Source organism: Hirundo rustica, chromosome Z, assembly GCF_015227805.2.
Source record: "Hirundo rustica isolate bHirRus1 chromosome Z, bHirRus1.pri.v3, whole genome shotgun sequence".
NCBI lineage: Eukaryota > Metazoa > Chordata > Aves > Passeriformes > Hirundinidae > Hirundo > Hirundo rustica.
In genome coordinates this window covers 21,637,837-21,659,880 of record NC_053488.1, presented here as the reverse complement: position 1 = coordinate 21,659,880, position 22,044 = coordinate 21,637,837, and the positions used below count along the sequence as shown (strand labels likewise).

Genomic DNA, 22,044 nt, shown 5'->3' with positions numbered 1-22,044 from the left:
CCAGAAGTGGAAAAGGGCAGTGGGCTTTTTCATCAGCATTAAAAAGCTCATAAAGCTCCTCTGAGACAGAGACATTGCAGGCATCATTTTGCAGCATTCCCTTCTCCCACTTCCCTGTCTCTTGGCAACTCAGGGATAATTCCCACTTGGAGTGAGCGGAGCAGTGGCCCAGAAACAGTGGCAGTATGAGGTTTGTGCTGCCACACACCTTCAGGGCTTAATTATGACAAAAAAAGTGCAAAATGGCAGAGAAGACAGAAGACGGCTCATGCAGGAGGGTGCAAGTGTGGAGATGCCCTAAACTGTGAGTTTATGTTGGGACAGGCTGGCCAAAAAGGGGACTCTTGGATCCAGGACCAAGCCAGCTCTGCCAACTGCTGCATATGTACAAAGACAATATTAGATCCTTGCATAGTTCCCGTGATGTTATCAAAGATGTGATTTGAGAAGGACCCTGGGAAAACAGGAGTAAAGAAGGATGTGAAGGAAGCAGGGGGAACTGCCAAAAGGAGAAAGACTTAAAATAGTCTGTTCAGTGACTTCAAGGGAAGCTGTAAAGATGCCTTGACTCCTTTTGGTAATTACCTCCAAGCAGAGAAGATACTGGGTACTAACCCAGCAAGCAAAGGCATAACTAGAGCCAGTAACTGGAAGCTGAGCCACAACCACATTTGAATTAGAAATGAGGCTCATATTTTTAATAGAAAAAATGATTAAGCATCGGAACAAACTGCCAAAAGCCCTGTTGGCTCCTCTGTCACTTGTTATCTGCAGAGCAAGGCTGGCTGCCCTGCTGAAAGATGGTTCTGTCAAGCACAAGTTATTGGGCTCAATAGAGGGGTAATGGAGGGATGTAATGGCCTGTGCAACCCAGGAGGTCAGGTGAGATGAACTAATTTTCTCCCATGGCCTTCAAGTCAGTGACTTAAGGAAGGTGCATATCCCTGTCTTGCAGATTTAGCTTCGCGGTTGCTGTTTCTTTCGTCAGATAATGTGGCTCAGGTGTTCGGCAGTGCGGATCAGGGCTGCGAGGAAAAACCTGCAGAACAAGAGGATGTGGGGTGTTTTGAGGATGCTGCATGTCCCCACGTAGGATGCTCCTCACCCTGCTTCATCCCAGCTCCATGATGTCTTGGCTTATTGTGCACCCTGCTCCTGGCCGGGAGGAGACAAATGTTGCCTCTATGCTGGGGTGTCTGCAAGGCACAGGGCAAGGCAGGAAAAGACAATGGGACAAATTGGGACAAGATGGCTTGGGTCTAAGAAAAGGAAGAAATAAGAGAGATAGCATAGAGATACTCCTGTAAACGTTAGCATGAAGGACAGAAAGCTCTCACAGCCCTCCTTCGAGGGAGGGATTGACAGAGAGCTTGTGATGAGGAGCCAAATGGATATAATGCGCCATCAAATAGCACAAACTCTGCCTCCAGCCGGCAGACAGGAGCTTGGCACAACACGCCCAGAAGCACTTTACCTTCCTTAATGGCCGGGCAGGGCCTCCCAGGCCACCCCATTATGAGCTACCTCCCCAGGAGAGCTGGCACAAAGGGCTTGGCCAGCCCCGGGGCAGCAGTGCCACAAAGCCAGTGATGCTCCAGCCCCAACAATCCCAGCCCCTCCAACTGGGTGTAAGGCAGACCCTGAGAGTACAGTGGGACGGCACACAAGGTTGGGGTCAGACCTGGTTAGTTTGTCTCTTTTTCAAGTTGTCTGACCCCTCTGGGAGCAGGAAAAGCCTTGCATCAGTCACAGGGGGCCATGCACCCTGCATGTCACAGTGCCGGCACTGCTCACAGGGCCACTACCCAGGGCTGGAGCAACTAGTGGCCCAGGGTAGCAGAAGGGGCGTGGTGCACTTGCAACTGGAGTTTCAGAGTGGTGTTGCAAAGGTGGGGCAAAGCAGCACCCACTCCCCCAGGCCCTCCAGCAGCGCCCTGCAAGCAGCAGGCGCAGCTGAGTTTATCTGGGTGGGCAGCCCAGCAGAGACACAAGAGGAGGAGGATGCAGCCCCAGCACAGGGCTCCTGCTGAGCAGCTTTTCCCCACGAAGGAACTAACACCAGCAGCTGCTGCCAGACACAATCTGGGGCATGTATCAGCAGGAGGAACTGGCTCGTGCTAGGAGGGGGCCAAGTCATGTTCACCTACCACTCCAACAGCGCTCCCTGCTTTGCATGAAAGAGGCACTTTGATTGCTGACATCTGTAGACAATCAGATAAGAATTAGAGTTATTCCTCTAGGCATAAATGGTATTTCTAATCTCATAATCCCTTAATATTGTTCTCACCAGGATGTGGCTGGTGCTAATCCCTGAGAGTTTGTTCTAGGGCAAGTTTCAGGAAAGCCAAGGAGGTGCAGGAGAAGGGATTGCCCACCTTCCCTCTCTTCAGTCTCAGAATCCCTTCTGGGTGCAAAACTGTCAGGGTCAGCAGGTCAGGCTACAGCCCTTCTTGCCAGGTGGAGGATGCTCACACTAGGACAGAGACATTTCCGAGCCCTTTCAGCACTCCTGCAAAGAGCCCCCACAGGTATTCCTGCCCCTGTCACTGCTCTGGGTTTGTCTCCTGGCTGATCATCTCTGTGGCATCAGCAGTAGACTCCTGCCTTGTTTAGCCACTTGGCTGCTTTCCAAAAGCAAATATTGATCCCTGAGGAGCACCTGGGGCCTCTATCTCTTTTCTGAAGAGATGCAGTGAGGAAAACACCCAACTGCTGCAGGGCTGTAAAGTCCAAGGTTCCCAGCAAGGTGAGGGTGATTAAATGTTTTGTAAGACCTAGGCTGCCTTTGGCTCTCCTTTTTATCATCCTCTTTGGGATAGTGTAGGGAGAACCACTTGGGTTGCTCCCTACCCCCTGTCCTGACATTGGTGTACTGGATACAGATTGCCTCTCTTCAGCAACCCGCAGTAGCCTTCCATACTGGCCACCTTGCGGGCACAGTCCGGGTGGAAGGTGAGCTGAAAACCTCTCACCGTCTACTATCAGAACAGGCAGGGACTTCTATTTCTCTCGTCCTTGCTGCATCTTCCTTTCTGCAGCCCAGCCCAGCTGTGTGTGACAGCTCCATTGGTGCTGAACCACTCCAGGGGCTTGCACACCACTCCCAGCAGGAACTGGGATGAACTTCAGCCTGGGTGATATTGGGTTCCCCTGCTGCCCGCAGCCAAGAGCATCCTACCATGGTGCAGAGATGGAAATCATGCTCTGGGCACCAGTCCATCCCAACAGATGGTAAGGGGCCAAGGAAGGAGTTCACAGTTCAGAGGGTCTGGTGTGTGCAGACACAGGTCTGTGCCTTTCCTGTCTCCTGGGTTCCTTTGCTTTTACAGCAGCTGTTCCTTCTCCTGCTGCTTCAAGTTTTTCCCTGCTTTTATCCTGCAGACTGGTTGGAGAGGCAACACAGATGCTTCAGCCACATTCTGGGCATCTCCTTCATCCTGGCGAGGTGAGGGTGTCGGAGATGGCTTGGCAGCAGTAAATACCCAGCAAGTCTGTGTCTATTTGTGAAGTTTGGAGATACTCATGCTGGTAACAACATGCCCATGGCATGGGCATGCAGCAGGACAGGGGATGTGTGAGGAGGTGGTTTCCCTAGGGAAGCGTGCCCACCACTGTGCCCTCCATGCTCCTCTCACACCGTCCTATCCCCACAGCAACCTTCCCATCTGCTTTGCTGAAACGTGTCCATCACTGCCTTGCAGCTCTGAGCAATTTGTTACTATAGCTACATTTTTTCATGCAGGGAGAGCTCCAATCTCTGCTGGGGTGAGGTCTCCCTCTCATTTTTCATGGCTGGGAGGGAAGGACAGGGCTTAGCCTGGAAGCCAGGCACTGAAGACTGTGCCTTGGGAATACTGTGATGGCAGGACTCAGCAGAGAGTGGTGTGATGGTGCAACATGTCCAGGAGTCCCTTAGTGTCTTGCAAACACTGAAACTCTGAAAAGTCCCTGGGAAGAGAGGGGTGGATGGTGTAGGGTTGTAGTGAGTCAGGCTAACATCACAGTATGCATCCCTCCTGCCCTCTGAAGGATGGCAACTGGAGAAGGAGCTAGCAGGAGCCGTCATTGCACTGGAAAATGCTAATCTTCAAATTTCTATGTGGTTTGCCCAGAAAGAAGAAATGAATGGGATTTGCAATTCACTGGCAACTTCGGAAAAATGCCCTGTAAGTCAGAGCCCAATGAAAATTTTTGTTGCATATTGTTAGAGAGCTAAGCACTTGTGTTCAAGATTTTGCTCATTTTATTTTGGTTTGATGAGGTTTTTAATTAAATCAGAGGGATCTCCAATGGGCAAAGCTCTGAAAACCCAACCTTTCATTTAAAATCACCAGAAGCAAAAAAAACCCAAAAAACTCCCCAAAACAAACAACAACAACAACAGCAACAAACGAACAACAACAAAAAAACCCACACCAAACCAAACCCAACCCTGCTGTTGTTGTCCTGTTTCCATTGTGAACAAACAGGCTGCAAAGCAGCCACAAATGTCTGAAAGCATAGCCATGTCTTTGGCATAGCCAGATCTGTGGTGGTCCCCTGGGCAAGGTGCTGGTAGGACAGTTTGCTTTGTACCCATTTGTGTGGCCCCTTGGTGCAAACTGGCCCTGCTGGGGAGGGGCTGGGTCCATGGCTGTGGGTGGGTGAGCAAATGGTGTTCTGAGCAGCCTGAGGCTGGTATGGGTGCAGAGCAAGGACTTACCAAATCCTGAGACATGAGGGTGGGAAGGACGCAGGTAAATGTCCATTGACACTGGAACTCTGAACTTCCGCCCCTTTCCGTGCTTCCCATCCCTGGGGTGTCTCTCTCGGCAGGACTTCCATCACTCTACCCAGAATCTGGCCTTGCCCTGTGTCAAAGCTTGGACATAAGTCCTTGAGATCAAGTAGACATTCTCACTGCCTGGTTAGGGCATCCACATCTGCAGAAGGAAGGCAGTGACAGCATTCCCTGGACTACGATGACCTCCAGAAGTGGACTGTGCCTGTGTTATCTCCCTTCCATGAGTAGCCCAATCTCTTTCTCTCAAAACTTGTTTAAACCGGCCCTTTTTCTCCTTGGAGCTGGGTTAATATTGCTGTTCACAGCCGAAGGCCCTCCTGCCTCCATGGAAATCATCCAGGGCTGCACCAGGAAAAGCAGATAATTAAATTCAGGCCCTTGCTTTTCCCCCATCAAGCAGATGCAGCATGATGGCAGTCCTACAGAGATTTTATTTGGGGCAGGGGTAGAAATTCAAGTCTTGAACTTCCCCATAGCAGCTGCTGCCATGTGTCCTCTGAGACAGGGACCTGCCCCCCTATCCGGCCATGCCTCGCTGGCTTATCATTTCCAATCCTATCAGAAACAAAACTGCTGCTGCTTAATGCTTCATTACAGGCTGTTATGTGTCTCCTGCACTGCCCAGGAGAGCAGCAAGGAGGGCTCTGACTCTGTTTAATAACTGTTTCATGGTTCCTAATTGACAGATAAAAACGCTACTAACTCAGTTTCATCGAACATAAACCATGGGCAGGCGCAGCGGTGCCCTTCTGGAGCCAGGGTGGCAGCACGAATTCTGATCCATTATTTTGACATGGGAAATCCATAATATGCCAATCTGCCATCACAACGACAGGATTACACCTCACTTTTTCACCCTCTGGTTTTGGCTTTTGCAGTCTGGGAGAAGCTGTTGGGGAGAGATTTGGCGAAGGGTGTCTAGGGAAGACAGAGGAAGTGAGATGGTGGCTGGTGCTTTATTCTGAGGGGCATTTCCCACAGGGGGCTGCAGCACCCCTGGCACAGTTCTTGGCAGCAAGGATTGACTTGGCAGCATGTGCCCATGGGGATCTGTGTCTGCTCTCCTCAGGACTTTGCCTCACCCTGGCAGGTCCCCAGCCCCAGGACTGTCACACTGTGGTTGTTAGGCTGAGCCAGACTTCTGTACCTGGGGAAGATTCATCAAGACTCTCAGCTCTGGTAGAAAAGGATCCGTATGTGCTCAGATGAAATAGGTAAAGATTTATTATTCTGATTTGGAGATGCTGGTAAATCAAGGCGGGTTTTTGTGCCCTTTAGCAGGATTGTACCATTCCCTGGGGCATTCCCATCCCTCTTTTTGCCGGTATAGGTGACCAAGTGACCCAGAGTTCTTCCGTGTTCTGCACTGAGAAACTCCACACAGAGAAGCCCCTGCTGTCTTGAGGAATTGTAATGATAAATGTTGGGATTCAAAAGCCACATGCTGGACCTGAAACCTGCTATTCAAATAATTTGGGATTTGCCTTATCAGATCCCACATGGAGCTGGCACTTAAAAAAAAAAAAAATCTTTGGAAATGAGATTTTTCAGGGCTTTTTCCTCCCATCACAATGACTGGAAACTTAAATACCAGCTGGGGGTCCCATAGGTATTTGTGACTACTGCTGGGGTTGAATTGCACCCGGGGTGGGAGCAGCCTCACTCCCAGGAGGCATGGGCAAAGGTGGAGTTGCAGAGAAGTGTTGAGGGCTCATAGCTCTGTGCACAGCAAAGCAAAGCTGATGGCCACTGAAGGCATGCTGAGAGGATGAGAGGTTATTAGTAGTGAGCGCTTCAGGGATAACACGGAAAATATTGATTTAAATAAAAATCTCCATAACAGCAGCTCTAACAGTACCCTGTGGGTTGCTTGGAGGAGAATCAGAGGCAGCAGAGCTCCAATGCTGGCACACTCGGAGCATTTCCTAGCTGGAAATATCATGCTGAGGAGATCCATGACTGCTGCTTGTGCTTGTAGCAGGGACAGGCACAGGGAAGCAGGCACTGTGTCACACACTGGGACGCCTAAAGAACATCTCTGTCGTGAGGTGAGAGGCTGGACCCGCCGTGACCCACAAGGGCACACCATACTGTTTGCAGCTCTGCTGGGAGCCACAGTGTCAGGACATGGATATCGGTGATCTCAGCCAGTTGCGCAGCCCCTGTGGAGGTCAGATTCCCATGGTGTGAGTCAGCTGCATTCCTCCCCTGGGTCAGCGAACTGTGCTGGGTTTCAGCGGCCTCGGCTGTCTCCTGCCCCCAAGGCCTGCAGTGATTAACTGCGCTGGGGATGCTCGGTTTGGGTGGACAACACCAAGGCTAAGGGTCTCAGGTCAGCTGGGGACAGCTTCAGCTGCTCATCCATGGGAGAGGAGAGGAGCGGAGCAGTTTCGTGGCCACCCTTCATACCAGGAGCGCTTTTATCAATGGGGTGTGAAGGGGTGATAAAATGCTACCAACTGTCTCCATAGACAGCTAATCCATTGGTATGGATTTGTTGTTAGGGAATCCCGCAGGCCTGCCCAGTTCCTTGTAGCTGGCTGTAACTCTCCTGCCATGGGTACAGCCACCTGCAACACCAGCTGCTCCCGTCACGATACGATACGGAGCAATGTCATGAAGGGCTGTCAGCAAACGGAGATGTGATGCGAGGTAACAGTCAAGCTGTCAAGATAGAGAAGGTCTCAGACCGTAACAGAAGGGTTTCTCCACTCCAGAGATTTCTGTGGAATGTGGAGTTTTTAGTGTGATCCTGATCAGCATGCTTCTATGAGAATTGGGCATTTTGCAGAGGAAACCTCCTATTCAGCTTCAATGGAAAGCCCTTCAGCTTTCCCATTGAATATAGGCAGACCATCTGCTGGACCTGCTGCACAGACAGCATGGGCTGCACCAAGGTGAATCCACATTACCAGACCTCTTGTTGCTTCCTGCTCAAGGGAATTAAAACCACCTGGAGCAGCCCCCTCCCTCTGGGACGACACAGCTTCCCTCAGGCCAGCTCGCAGCCCGGTTCTGGCACTGAGCAGGCAGTGTAAGGGTCAATCCAGCGCATTCATGCATTACAGTCAGTGAGTGGAGACACCCACCCAGTCTGGATCCAGCCCTGATCCTGCCCACTGGGCTGTCCTGGGAGCATTACACACCTGATCAGTATCAGCTCCTCTCTGAGGACAAGGCAAAATGAGCAAACTCACCTGCACTGGAATGGCTGCTGGGAGTGGTCAGGTGCCAGGAGCTGTGGCTGGGAGCTCCCCGTTGCTTTGTGTGCTACCACAGCCTCTGCTTGCACTCAGATTCTGCACCGAGACAGTCACTCGGGTTTAATGTCCTGGTAAATGATGTGTGGGGCTTTTTTCCAAATCGACGTGACCTTCTTGTAGATGTGAAGTTCCCAGTACAGTGCTGCAGCCCTCCAGCAGCACCCTTGCACTCCCTCAAGGAGCTTATTTCTATATGGAAAACCCCACATGGGGCAAAACTAAGGGAGATGCAGCACAATCAAAATCCAGCTGTTTGGGCTGCACAAGCCTTACTCTCAGCAAGTCCAAGCCAGTGGTAGTATGAACACAGTGTCAGACAGCATGTGCAACAGGGATAAGGATATTTCCAGCACTCTTAGGGGCCAGTTTACAATGCTGGGATTCTCTCCAGCTAAACCACTTGGGTTCCGATTTTCACTAACCCACCTCATTTCCTCATTTTTCTTAATCTCCCAGCAAAAATTAAACCACTGTCTGCTTTGACCAGCTCCTTGCCCAGAATTAAATTACTAACTTCTGGTGGTCCGGCTGGCTTGTCCTAGCAAGATGACAGTAGAGAGTAAGAGAGGAGTTAGAGAGAGTAAAATTGCAACCAAAGAGTTTTGGCCAAGCAAGCAGCTTTGTTCTCAAGCATTACAAGATGATTGATCCCAGTATCTTTGTGCCATGGGGAGGGGCGGATGTGCGCACCCCCTGCAGTGACTCTGTGATGTGGAATGTGAGGAAGATGTGGGGGCCCAAGGCTGCTGCCTGCCCTGCTGTGTGGCCCCTGCAGGGCAGGATACTGCCCTGAATAGATCCCTCTTTGAAGGGCAACAAAACTGTGAGGAAAGCATTCAGCCCTGATATCAAGACTTCCAATGGCAGGGAATCCTCTTGAGCCTTTGGCAAGCTCTTCCAGGTGTCAAAAAGATTTACCAATTTTATGCATTTTTATCAGGCACTGATCTCTGTGGTGATCAGTGACAGGACCTGAGGGAATGGCCTGAAGCCGTGTCAGGAGAGATTTAGGCTGGATAATAGGGAAAGGTTCTTCACTCCGAGGGTGGTTGGACGCTGGAACAGGCTCCTCAGGGAAGTGGTCAGAGCACCAAACCTGACAGAGCTCAAGAAGCGTTTGGGCAATGCTCTCAGGAACATCGTGGGATTCTTGGGGCTGTCCTCTCCAGAGCTAAGAGCAGGAATTGATGATCCTCATGGGTCCAATTGGTGTTCCTCATGGGTCCCTTCCAACTCAGTGTCTGTAAAAATGTTGCAGACAGGCCTGTACTCCATATAAAGGAAAGATTTGATTTGCCTTCCCTGAGTGTCTGTCTCTCCCCATCAGGCACAGAAAGAGTGGAGACAGACTGCTTGGCCCAACCAGTTCCTTTCTGTGTTGTGAAAGATAGATAGAAGCAACTGAGAGCATCAGCCTAGCCCTTCAGAGAGGCGACTCTCCTGCTCTCCACGGCATTCCTGCAAAGTTTCTCCTCAGGCTTAGCTCCCATCAGACTGGCATCTGTCCTGACTCAGGGCTTAGGGAGGGCAAGATCTGCCCTGCATGTCTTCACTCTATGACTCAAGTCTTCTAAATCCTGCCTTGAGAGACATCCCACATCTTGAAAGGCTTTTGGCCATGTCAGGGCCAACATCACCATCCTGTAAGCCCTCAGCTCAGGCAGAGCTCAGGTGGTTTTCCTTACCGAGATCTATTGGTAGCTTTACTTTTAATAGCATGTACGTGATGTGGAGTGGGATAGACCACTCCAGCTCTGGCTGGCACGTTATAAATCTCGGTAAGAAAAAAAAAAAAATGTGGAAAGGGCCAGGAGGCTTGGGGGGGGAGTGCAAAAAAAGCAGAAGAAAGAGGCTGTTTTCCCAGAACCCAAAAGCAGACAGGGGTGGGGAGCGGGAAAGGCAGGGTCGTATGGCTCGCTGGGGCAGAGTGTGCAGTTGTTTATACTGGAAATGAGTTTCTGTTTATTGCAAGCTATGGTGGGGAGACCACAAAGTGAATGTAAAACAAAATGGGAAGGGTGTGGGAAAAGTCAGGGGAGGGGGTGCGGGTGCCTTTGACAAACTCCAGAAGTCACGTCCAGTAATAAATCAAGCTGGGATCTGTCTCGGGACACAGGACCCAGAACATCTGCTTGGGCTGCAGGGAAGCCAGGCAGGCAAGGATCTCCCTGACTTGCTGGAGGCCAGGCAGGAGACAGGGGCTTGGGCAGCTCAGCCACCCATGGGTGCTGAGCCCAGCAGTGCTCAAATGCCTGCAAAGAGGACTGAGCACCTGGTGTTCACCAGGGAACTGCACTTGGGTCTGAGCGATTTAACGGGCGTCCTCAGTCAGCCTCTCCATCCTCAGTAGCCCTTCCTTGACTGCTCTGTGCCTCCATTTCCCTGTAAGGTGACTGACCGTAAGGTGATGGTAGGGTGGCACAGGATGCTTTTCTCCCATCTACCGCTTTTCCCAAGCCTTGCAGCACTTACCACAGGGGCAGGTACCTCCTGCATGATTTCAGAGCTGAGGCATGGTGTAGGTGCCACCAGGAAAGGAGGACCACTGCCCAGTTCCAGGGCAGCAGGAATTAGTATGTTAACAGGGCTGGTGGTGAAATAAGAGACAAATCCCACAATAACTCCACTGGGGCCCGCAATGCATCCATTCAGTGTACAGACTTTGAAGGTATTAAGTGCTAAGGATTTTGGTTTGACATCTGAATCCAGCTGCATTGTTGTGAGAAGCTCTTGCAGGTTATTGCTCCAGACCAAGCTTCCATAAATAACCTATTGCCTTGGGTGTAGTGCTTTGGAAGGGGCGGTGAATGTTTGTTTTGCTGATTTAAGCATTCCCGTCCTCTTCTTCCTTTTCCCCTTCCCTGGAAAATGGATCCTATTAACCACTGCAGATGACACAGCACATGCCAATACATTTGCAACCCATTTGGCTCATAGCGACAGCTGCTTTTGAGTTACAGGCTTCCTCAAGGGTCCAAGTAAAGCATCAGCATGGGGGTGAAACAGAGACAGTGCATCTGCCCGGTGGGTCCAGGCACAGTTCTTGCCTTTCCACCCCATATTAGCGCAGAGAACAGGATAGAAACCCACCGAGATGCTTGTGTGAGTTACGATCTCAAAAGTCATTTGAGTTTCACTATGCTGCGCCATGGCTGAGCTGCTCTGCCGTAAAGCTGTGGGTGCTGCTGTGGGGTCTGCTCTCCAGAAATGCCTGTAGACAACTTTCTGGGCAAGGGACAGGTACTGATGCTACTCCTCCAGCATCTCCCTGGGGCAGACAAACCCCAAATCTTCCCATGCTGGATTCTGGCCAGGTTCAACCTCATGTCACCACTGGAAAGGACCAAAACTTTGGCAGCATCGCAGCATTTACCCACTTACTCCAGGCCTGTTGCCCTTCTTCCCGTACTGCTGGTGACTTATACACCATAGGACAGACCTAACTGCATTGGCATTAACCCAGTCAGAGTTGTTTTTTCTGATCAAAGTAGAGGATGGCAAACTATTGGGTAAACCCAGACTGCTCTGCCCTGTCTGGTTTTCACCAGCACATCCTTGCAGCTCTCAACTGCAGCCAAGCCCTGGCTCTCTGACCTGTCCCAGCTGCTCACCTCATCTCAGAAGGATTGTGAACCACCTGTGTGCATCGAGAGGATTGTCCCTGTTGCAGGAGGCATTTGCAGTGTGCTCCTGGTCCATGACAGGGGAGTATGAGCCCAGACACCACAACATCCGTATGCTGCTGGCAAGGTCCAGACCACAGGACTTGCTCTTCACCTGTAATTTTCTGTGCAACGCTTCACAGAGCACAGCAAAATCCTTCAGTGACTCTAATAACATTTCTCTCCAAAGCTCTAGGGTATTTCCACCCCCCATCCCTGTGAAGTCATGCTTCAGGTCTGTTGAAATCCTAGCAAATGCCTCCTAAAATCCTCTGGAGCCCCTGCGACAGTTTATTGAGAGTCCAGGACTGTTTGACCTTGGATGGCGTGAGAAAGGGAGGGGAAGAAAGAGCAGCTCTAGGCTTCCCTGCCAAGCTACTTGATCCATTGCTGAGCCCACTGCAGAGACCACAACACAGCCAGAAATCAGTCCCAGACCATCAGTGGGATATCTGGGCACAGTGCCTTCCTCTCTCCTCTGCCCCAGGTCTCTCAAGCATCTCCTGCTGTACTGGGCAGTGCTGCTGCATGAACAGTGTGGTGTGTTCCCTAAAAAACCAGCAGTGCCCCAACCACCTGTGCATGGTGCCCATCCCAGCATCCTGGCCCCCTCATCCTGGCCAAAAAAGTTTTGTGAACCTCTCGGTCACAGCTCCTTCCCTGCTGTGATGCTTGGATTGTGCGGGAAGGTTGCCCACCCTGGAGGAGCACTGTGCTGGGGGTTCCCACCCTTCTACAGAAAATAATTAAAACACTGATAACAATACTTTTATATGACAATAAGTGCCTTAAGTGCTTTTTATTTCTTCTTTGTTGTAAGCAAATCAGAGGATGCGTGGCAGGCTGCTGTCCTCCATGAGGTGGGAGAGGCTGTGCTGAGCATCCAGGTTATCGCTGTCAGGGCAGACTCGGCAATGATGCTGCTCTTGCTACTGATCTGGTGCTGATGCTCCCGGGAAAGGTGTGCGTGCTTCTGGGGTTTCATTGTTAAAATACCCTCTATAAATTACAGGGAGTCTGGAGGAAAATTGATTAAAGAATTAAAAGATATCATATAACCTAAAGGGGAGATTAGGGGAATTTAGTGAGGCGCTTGCTGCCGAGTGAGGCTGGGGGGAGTAGGGAGGGAACAAAATGAAAACAACCTTGCAAAAGTGGTGATTAGAGAAGGTGGAAAAAGTCTGTGTGAGTAACTGAATTGGTTTGTGCCTCACATTTTGTTTTGCAAATGCTAGGCTCTTACACACGGGTGGAAACAGGCTGCGCAAGCCACTTGAGCCATTGGAGCTGCCCAGGCTACACATGCCACAAACATCGTTTGCCCACTACTGCTTTTGGGGATTGAAGCATCGAGCCAGGATTTGAGGAAGATGAGTGTCATGTTCATAAAGCAAAGGGCCTTTTTTTAGCTCAATTTCTTTACAGATGGGCTGTATAATGGGACTTCTCTTGAAGCCAGCTGAGTTAAGGACACAGCTATTACTTCCAAATGCAGTGGAGCCTGGAGCTGTGTGACTTACATCATCCCAAGGACCCCATTGCCTTAAGAACAGAATGAGGCCAAGGTCTGATTCAGGCCTGAGGATAAAAAACCCCAGGCATTAGTAAAGAGAGCAGTGGTACTGAGCAGTGCTGATAGCGGAGCTGATATTGCAGCCCAGCACCTCCAGAAATACCACACTCTTCTGTTTTTCATCTGCTTGAAGGACACCTTTTGGATGAGCTACAGAGACTGATGCTCTTCCTGCCTCTACCCCAAGGTACCAACAGCAAAGGGGAAGATTTCAGCTTGAGCTGGGAACACTCCTGCTGTTAGTGTCGTGTCTGACTGGTGTTTTCTCAAAGCCAGAGAGTGAGCAGCTAAGGACTGGTGTGGACATCTCATTTCCTGTGATAAATTAGGCATCTTCCCAAATACCTGTCATTAATGGGCTACCATCATCCCTGAGCAGCCAGAATAGCACACAAACCAGAGCCATCCCCTGTGGTGTCCATCTCAGCTTCAGCCCCTCATGGCCCAGTGCTGTGATTTTTCCAAAGTGTATCATGCAGAAGCACAGGTGGGATGAGTCAGGTGGCTTCTCTGGGTGTACCAAAGAAGGCTGACTTCTACTGGGAGGACTCTCACATATTCAGGATGGGAGCAGCATGGGGAGAAGGTCCTTCTGGTCCTGTGTCAGTTCTTAACACCCACCTCTGGCAGGCATCTCCTTTGGCTCCAGCCCAGCTGTTTTTTGTGAGATGCCTGCAGGTGGTTTCCCAGCAGGACTGCAACAGTGACACGAAGTGGGCAAAGCCACCAGCATTGCAGGGAGCAGGGCTCTCGCACTCACAGCAGGGTCCAGGCAGCTGAGGGACAGGCACAGGCTGCAGATCAGCCCTAGGAGCAAAGTAGCTTCTCAGCAGGAGATGATGTGGAGCAGAGGGGCAGCCCCAAGGATGTGAGTCGCTGACCAGGGGATACTGAGTCTGTGTGAGCAAACCCAAATGCAATCAGGATGGCCAAACACAGGGTGAGCAAATGCCTCCTCTGCCTGTGCACACGTCTTGTGCACCATGTGGTACAGATGCCCACTGAATCCAAAGTAGAGCAGTCAGTACAGGCTCAGGGGCACCATGGGGTCTGCCTTGTGAGGGGATGGGAGAACAGGCTGCGACGTATTCCCTAGCAGAACATGTGGGTGAAAGGAGAGGGTGGTTTTCAATAACTGCTGAAGGAAAGGAACTTTCCATGCAAAAGCCAGTGTTAGTGTGAGGAGAAAGTGGGTAGAGGTTATGTCTGCTTACTAGCCACTCCCATCAGTTCCTCCTGCCCAGACAGGAGAAGCCCAAAAATACTCTTGCAGAGTCAGAAACCTCTTACTTTTTCCTCTCCATTCCCCATGGGGTGAGAGGCCTCTCTGCCAGCAGGTACCTCCCTCACTGGGGAAGAGGAGAGCAGAGAAGGGGCTGGATGTATCCAGACTACATGTCAAGAGGGATGAAGAGAGAGGAAGCATTTTTGGAGAGCTGCTGCCTGTTAAAGGCAGCCCACACTCCCCTGCTGGGAGATAGCTGGTAATATCCGTGGCTAGCTTGTTGCTTAGTGCATGACAAAGTGCTTATAGCTTCCCTCCAGAGGCTCCTCGTGGATAAATATACAACTTCCAGGAGTTCTGGTGGGACAGCTTTGCCGAGGATACATGCCTGTTGATGGTCCCTGTTGTGTCTGATCACACCTGGTATTCTCCCTGTCTTCTCCATCTGGAGACAGGATGGATTGCTTTCTTGCAGCCATTAAATAAGGTGATGGAGGGGGCAGGGGCATTGCAAGGTGTAGGTTGTGCAGGGAATTTCTGCCTGGACCTGGGAAAAGAGGGAGAAGGGGGTGCTGAGTTCTCAGCTGCATGCAGTGCAGGCATGGAGGCAGGGGACCCTCAGGGTCCTGAATACCTGAAGAACCCTTGGGATCGCCCTGCATTCGCCCTGCATGACCAAGACAAGAAAGGCACAGCCCACTCTCTCAGCACACAGGGATGTTTCCTCTCTACGGCTTTTCCAGCTGATCTCCTGAAGGAGGTTGTCAGGTGTCTGCAGGCTGCTCTGGTCAGGCCTTTTATTGAGGAGAGCCAAGGAAGGCTTCTCCCTGGAGACCAGGGCTGTGATGTGCTCTCATGTGCACCAGCCACAACCTCCTTGGGGTGTGGAGAAGTTACTGGGGAACCTGTGTGTCACAAGGAAGCATCTCCTGCCTGCATTCCCTTGGCACAATGCATCCAGCCCCATGCCGAGGAGAATAGTCCCCTGCAAGGAGAAATTATTTTGTCAGGAACTGGAAAATCACATGCAATTCATGCCCTTCATCTTTCCCAGCCTTTTTAGAAGAGACAGGCCCAGCATCTGAGTGGGAGCTGCAGAGGCATGAAGCTCTCCTCTCCAAATCCCAGCTGTGGAAAGCCCTGTGAATGTTCAAAAAACCGAGAGCACATCAGCCCCCTGCTCTCCCTTCCCCGCTGCGTGGGAACGGCAGACTGGCATCCTGGGATGCTCCAGCCCTGAGCTGCAGGCAGGGATATGCTCTCCGTCGCCGTAGCCTCCCAAGGCCCCGTTTGCCGGCACTTTTCCCTTGCTTGCTGCGCGCTCCCTCACCCCAGACCGCTCTCCAGGTCTCCAGGAGCTGGACGGGGGCCCGGCACAGTCAATCCCAGAGCAGCCGGTAACGAGGTTTGGTCATTACTGCCCGGGGCTATGTGCGAACCAGTGACCTGGCTCTGAAATGGTTTATGTTACATGCAAATCCCCTCGCAGAGGTGTTGGGGGAGGAAAGCCGGCCTCGCCGTGAACTCCCTGGGCTGAAGAGCAAAATCCCAGCGCTGCAGAGAACTTCCCGTGCCCGGCGAGCTGCCGTGCTGCCGCACCCCGCCTTGCCGCGGTACCCATCCCAGGGGTACCACACCCGAGCACCGCGGCCCCGGCCCTGCTCCAGGACTGGCGGTGCTACTGTTATACACAAAACAATAATCAGCTGCCGTAACGAGGATGCAGAGTAGCTGAGCTGGCTTCCCTGCTGTTGTGCCGGCTCCAAGTGGAAACAGCTGCATTTGGTTTGGTTAAATGTTTTATTTACTCACAATTATCCCAGATAACAGGTTTGCATTCGTTTGTTCAATATTTAGTATTGTTTCAGAGCAAAGCTGCTCTTTGGTTCCTGCTGGAGGACTGGAGGGTCAGAAGGGATTTTCTGCTGTGGTGTGGTCCCAAGCGGAGGGTGGAGGTGTCCAGCATCCCTGCTGTGCCTCACTCCCTAAGGCACCCAGCCTAGAAGGCTGCCCCGTGGGAATAAATCATCTCCAGGAGCACAGCTGGGTTTGGGGTGCTCAGCTAGATGGGCATTTCTCAGGGACAGCAATGCTGCCAAGCACTGCCAGAGGGAGTGGGGGCAAGGGGGTCTGTCATGGGTTTGGGATGCCACATGGCTTCTCCTGCCTAAATCACTTTCCTGTAGCATCCTGCACCTTGGGGAGCACCTCCAGCAAAAGCTGCCATTCCAGACAGCCAGCCCACCCCATTTCAGGGTGGCCAGAGCCCCTCTGCTCTTGCTCTTTCCTCTCACAGATCAAGGCCATGAGGTTTGCTTGATAATTTTCTGGAGACTGGAGAGTGGTCAGGTTTGAGGAGCAGCTCTGCTGTGCTGGAAACAGCATGGCTTTATGCAATGAAGGATTGAGCAAACTCCAGTAAGCCTGTGATCACACTGGGACCTTGCCATGCTACTTTGGGGCGGCAAAGCAGGGTCTCTCCTCTCCTCTCCTCTCCTCTCCTCTCCTCTCCTCTCCTCTCCTCTCCTCTCCTCTCCTCTCCTCTCCTCTCCTCTCCTCTCCTCTCCTCTCCTCTCCTCTCCTCTCCTCTCCTCTCCTCTCCTCTCCTCTCCCAAAAATCTACAGCACTGCCTCTTGCCATGATCACTGAATGTTCTGCAAGGGAAATCAGAAAATCCATAGCTTGCTTTATGAGCACGAATCAGTGCAAAACAGGGCCTTTAAGAAATGTATCTGTTGCTGAGTCCACCTGTTTTTCCAGCACCTTCTTGGGGAATAAATTCTTGCTCTTTGAGGCTGGGGAGATGGCTATTTGTTGGCAGCAGGGTCAGGGATCTTTGGCTACCAGCTGCAGGTGTCCCTGGCCCATTTTGGGATCTACCAGGGAGGTGCTGCAGAGTTGAGTCTGAGGGCTGGGCTAGATGCTGGCTGAATGTGAGCAGCTCTGGTGATCAGCTGGGATGACTCACACTCCAGAGGGATATATCTTCAGTGTCTAATTTCAAGGGAAAGAAATGTCCCTCTGAAAATGTCCACTTCCTAAGCTTGGGGTGGCTTAGTCCAAAAGGGAGAGACATAAACCTTGTCACCAGGAGTTCAGTGAGAAACAAACCCATCTTATTCCTGTGTTCCTGAACCCCTGGGTTCTCTAATTCTCTCTCAAATAAATTTTGCTGCATTAACAAAACAAAACAAAACAAAACAAAACAAAAAAAAAGCCAAGGAAAACAACAACAAACCTACACAAAACCAACATATCAAAACCTATTTTATCCTTCTTGAAGAAGTGGTGGTTATGAACATGATGTTCCCAGAACACAGGGAGCATCACCCACTGTCCTCAACACCCCTTCTCATCCTCACACTTATCCAAGAACAGATGGTCAAGGGGAAACAGAGCAAATTCAAAGCTTCACCTCCCTCCCTTTGTCCAGCAACAAAACACAGTTGTACCCAAACGTTTGGGTCCACAGAAGGGACCATCCCCAGCCATAGCCACGCTGCACTCCAGCGCAGGTGGCGCACGGCAGACAGATGCTCCCCTGATGCACCTGGCAGTAGAAATATTATTTATTCATCACTGTTTTCTTTGTTGTTTCCTACCAACCTCCTGTACACAAACAGGCTTTTAGAAAAGCGGCATTAGATAAATAATACATCGTGCTGGCAGCCAGCATGTGCATAACAAAGGCATCTGTGTAAATGCGTGTGTGGACTAGCAAGGTCTGCTGCTTTTATGCCCACGTGCTCAGTGGTGGCATCTCGTGCCCAGGTGGATTCCTATTGTGCTGTCCAAGCCGCTGCAGCTTTGCTTTTGACCAGCTGGGTGGCTTTTTTTTCTGTATTGGTACATACCCACCACCAGTGGCATGAAAAAACTCTTTGGGTAATGATCTGATCGTGCAATGGGCACTTGGAGTGCAAACAGCAGGAGTCTGGCAGCAGAACAGCATCGGTTGTGGGGTTGTCCCTGCACGTGGGGCAGCATGAGGGTCCTGCCCATGTGCAGGCAGGCTGTGTCACAGCTGTACCTCTAGCTCAAGCACATGCTGCTGTTATGGACCCTGGAGTCTTTGCTGGCCCAAGACCGAGATGATGAGTTATGCAGGTGACCCCAAAAGCACACTATGGGCTCATTATCCCCCATCAGCCCAGTGCCTGAATGTGCCCCGAGTGCACCAGAAAAAATACCTCCTACAGAAGTGTTTGAGAGGCCTCTTAAAACTTTTATTGGCGCTATTTTTTGTATCCCTCCACCTGTGGAGCAAGGCATCTTTAGTACATTCAGCCCTCAGCAGGAGAGGAAAATTATAACTGATCCATTTCAGAAACCTCTAAAAGTGACCTAAAATAACTTTTCTATATATAAAAGTGTCATGATTTTAATGTCCATTATCTCATGACCTAGCAGAGCTAGGAAAAACTCTTGTAGATCATTTTTAGTGGTTTCTAAAATGGATTGGTCACACTTTTCCCCTGCATAGTGGGACTGAGGGTACAAGGACAACTGGGCTTTAGAGATGAGGAGGGAAACAAAAATCTGTTTCTGTGCCAGTGTATCCAGAGCTGTTTCATCCTCAAGGACCACTCGTGATGCTGTTCCCAGCTGAGCAGAAGTGCTGAAGCTGGTCAAGTGACAGCTATTTCCAAAAAGCTGGAGAGTTGAATGGGTGCAAAGCATGGAGCACTGTGTGGTTGGAAAGCCAACTTGACCCCTGCCACGGGTCTTTTCAGGGATCTGCAGAGATGATGACCCTGGCACCAGCTTTCGCTGCTGTGGCAGATCCAGATTTTGTTGTAGCATCTCATAGTTTGGAGCCGTGTGCCCAGATGGGATGTGCTCAGCTCTGAGCTCAGCTCTGAGCCTTTCTTGACCTCACCCAGAGCTTTTGCAGTGAGGCTGCTTGCAACCCAAGCCTCTGGGAAGCTGCCACAGCCAGGCATTAAACATGCTGGGTTTTCAGAGACAACATCAGCAGAGCACATGAGAGAAGTGGCTCCCTGCCATGCCAAGAGGTTAATAGACAGGTTAGAGATGGTAGGCACTGTTTGTGGCAAAAGGAAAAGGGCTCTGCTTTTACAGAGTTCAGCAGTTCCATGAAGCAACAGGGATGTAAATATTTGCCAGAATTAGGGAGGCTGCGTGCAGGAGCCCAGGGAGGAGTGCCCAAGTAGCTCAACATGTTGTTTGGGTTGTTTGTGGTGTGGGGCAGGTGCTGAGAGCTGGACATCATCTGAGAGAGGATGGAGAAGGTTGGAGCAGGACACCCCACACCCAGAAGCACTGCCCAAAACCTCAGGGCAGAAAAAGCCTTTAATGCTGCTCCCTTGATGGCTTTGTTTTCCTCCGCTGCCTTTCTTGCTCTCTCTGTTGGCCTGATGGGCTGGCCCACCTCCAAAGACAGCATTACAGAACACTGGATCGATTGGAGCCTGCAATTTTATTTGCTGTCTTTAAGAGCCTTTGATGGGCAGCATGAGCTGTGCTAGTGGGTGCTTTCCTGTGAGAGGAGGAGAGAGGAACAAGGTTGCAGGGTACCATCTCCTCTAGGGAGATGAGGAGCCTGCCACCAGCTTGGAGAAGACACCATGGTTGGGTGGACAAAGAGAACCCTCCTGATGCAGCAAGGCAGCTGAGAAGAGGCTTGCAGCCCCATGCTTTGTGGAGCCCAGCAGTGGTGGCCATGGTCAGCCGTGTGGTGTCACGGTCACAGCCCCCTGTGACACATTGCACAGGCCTCACACTCTGCCATGAGCTTTCCTCCCGCCGAGGTGGAAAGTGGGGTAGCTGCCTAACAACTCCCTCCCGGAGTGCCTGTGGCTCTGGGACTGATGGCTCTCTGGAGGGATGGAGATTGCAGGAGTGGCTATGTGAGACAGCTTGTGTCTAGCCAGAAAGAGAGGCCAAACGCTGGGGTGAGACAGGCTTCATATGGCAGCTTCCCTTCGGCTGCATCCATCCTTGAACTCTGCATCAGGAGGGCAGAGATGTGAGGATCACTTTGTCTCCCTTCCCCCGTCTCTCCTTCCGCCTCTGGCTTGCTAAAAGACCCCAGAGGCTAAGAGGTGGAGCACGCTGGACACAAAAGGTTGGGGCTGCTTTTGGAGACCGGCCTTGAAGCAGGGGGCCAGGATTTTCACGGCATTCAATGTTGTGGAAATGGGGCATCTTCAAAGGCTGCTGCGGAGTGGGGATGGAAGCAGGATACAGAATGGGCAGCCCTCCCTCCTCCTCCCAGCAAAACGAACCTGGAGGAGTGAGCCCGCCCCAGCCTCCTCAGCGAAGGAATTACCACGGATCGCAAAGAGCCAGATCCGGCGCGATACAGGAGACAATGGAGATAAATTATCCTCAGATGGACTAATTGTGGTGCATAGCAGTGCAGCATCTTGGGCCGTGCTGGGAGGGCTGGACCCTGCAGGACTCCAGGAATGCTCGAAGAAGCCCCGCCTGCTTCAGCCCGGCTTCCCGGCGACTCCCGGTTACCAGCGGAGCAGCTGAGAGCGAGCATCAAGCGGGCGAGCCGCCCACGGCGGCATCCCCGCTGTCGCCAGCATGGCCGGGCAGCGTTCCCAGCCCCATCCCGGCCTGCAGGTGCTGTTAGCCCACAGTGCCACCACGCGGTCACCCGGCGCCCGGAGGCTGTCCCCAAAGCCCCTGCACCCCTTCCGCCCCTGCGGGACACCGCCCGACCCCCCTCGGCACCCTGCAAAGAGCGATGCTGCCTTTGCTCCCGCCGCGCCCCGGGGAGGCAGGGAAGGGGTTAAGGAGCCTGCGGGAGGGAGGAAGAGGATGGGGCTGTAGCAGGGATCAGGCCCTTGTCTCTGGCTTTGCGATTAGCCATTCTGTTTTGATGTGGAGGGTCTGCTTGAATAATTTAACCGAGAGGCTCATTAACCAGGCTCTGGCCTTCGTCTGTCGGCTGAAGGCTGAAATAGCCATTAGGAGGAACACCCGGAGCGGAGCAGCACAGCCGTCCCTCCCGACAGCCCCCTCTGCTCCCTCTCCCTCTCCTCCTCACTCCCTGCTCCCTGACTCTGCTGCGCTTGGCTCCCTTGTCCACCGCCTGCGCCCTCTAAGCCCTGTCCCAGGGGTGCCGAGTGTGCGCTGAGCTGCGCCTCTGAAGTTTCCCTTCTGTAAACCGTAGTAGACTCTCGAGCTCATTCCATCCCCTGAGAAAGCTGTGCCCCCGAGTGTGTCATGCCAGTGACACCCGGGCTGTGGGGCTGAAGAGGCACTGAGGCTGCCAGGTGCGCTCGGTTCGTTTCAAACCTCCTGCTTGGAGAGATGAGAGATTCCCAGTGGATGGATGGGGTTAGGGCTAACAAAGGAAGGGAGAGAGGGAACACCACAGGATCAGACAGCCTTTCCAAGGGGAATCCTGGTGCACATCCAGCCAAGGGAGTGTATTTTATGGCAAGGCACTGTGCCAGGCTGCTGCTCTTAACAAACAATGCGAGTGCCTGAGTACCAAGAAGAGTTGACTTCGGTGTCATATCAGGTAAGATTTTTAGCAGCAAGGGCAAAATTTAGCAGC

At 51.8% G+C, this 22,044-nt stretch overlaps 1 protein-coding gene across 5 annotated transcripts in view; it reads left to right on the top strand.

Moving 5' to 3' along the window:
* CNTFR (ciliary neurotrophic factor receptor) overlaps window positions 1-22,044 on the top strand; it is a 203,099-nt gene that overhangs the window by 158,110 nt on the left and 22,945 nt on the right. The window lies entirely within an intron of this gene.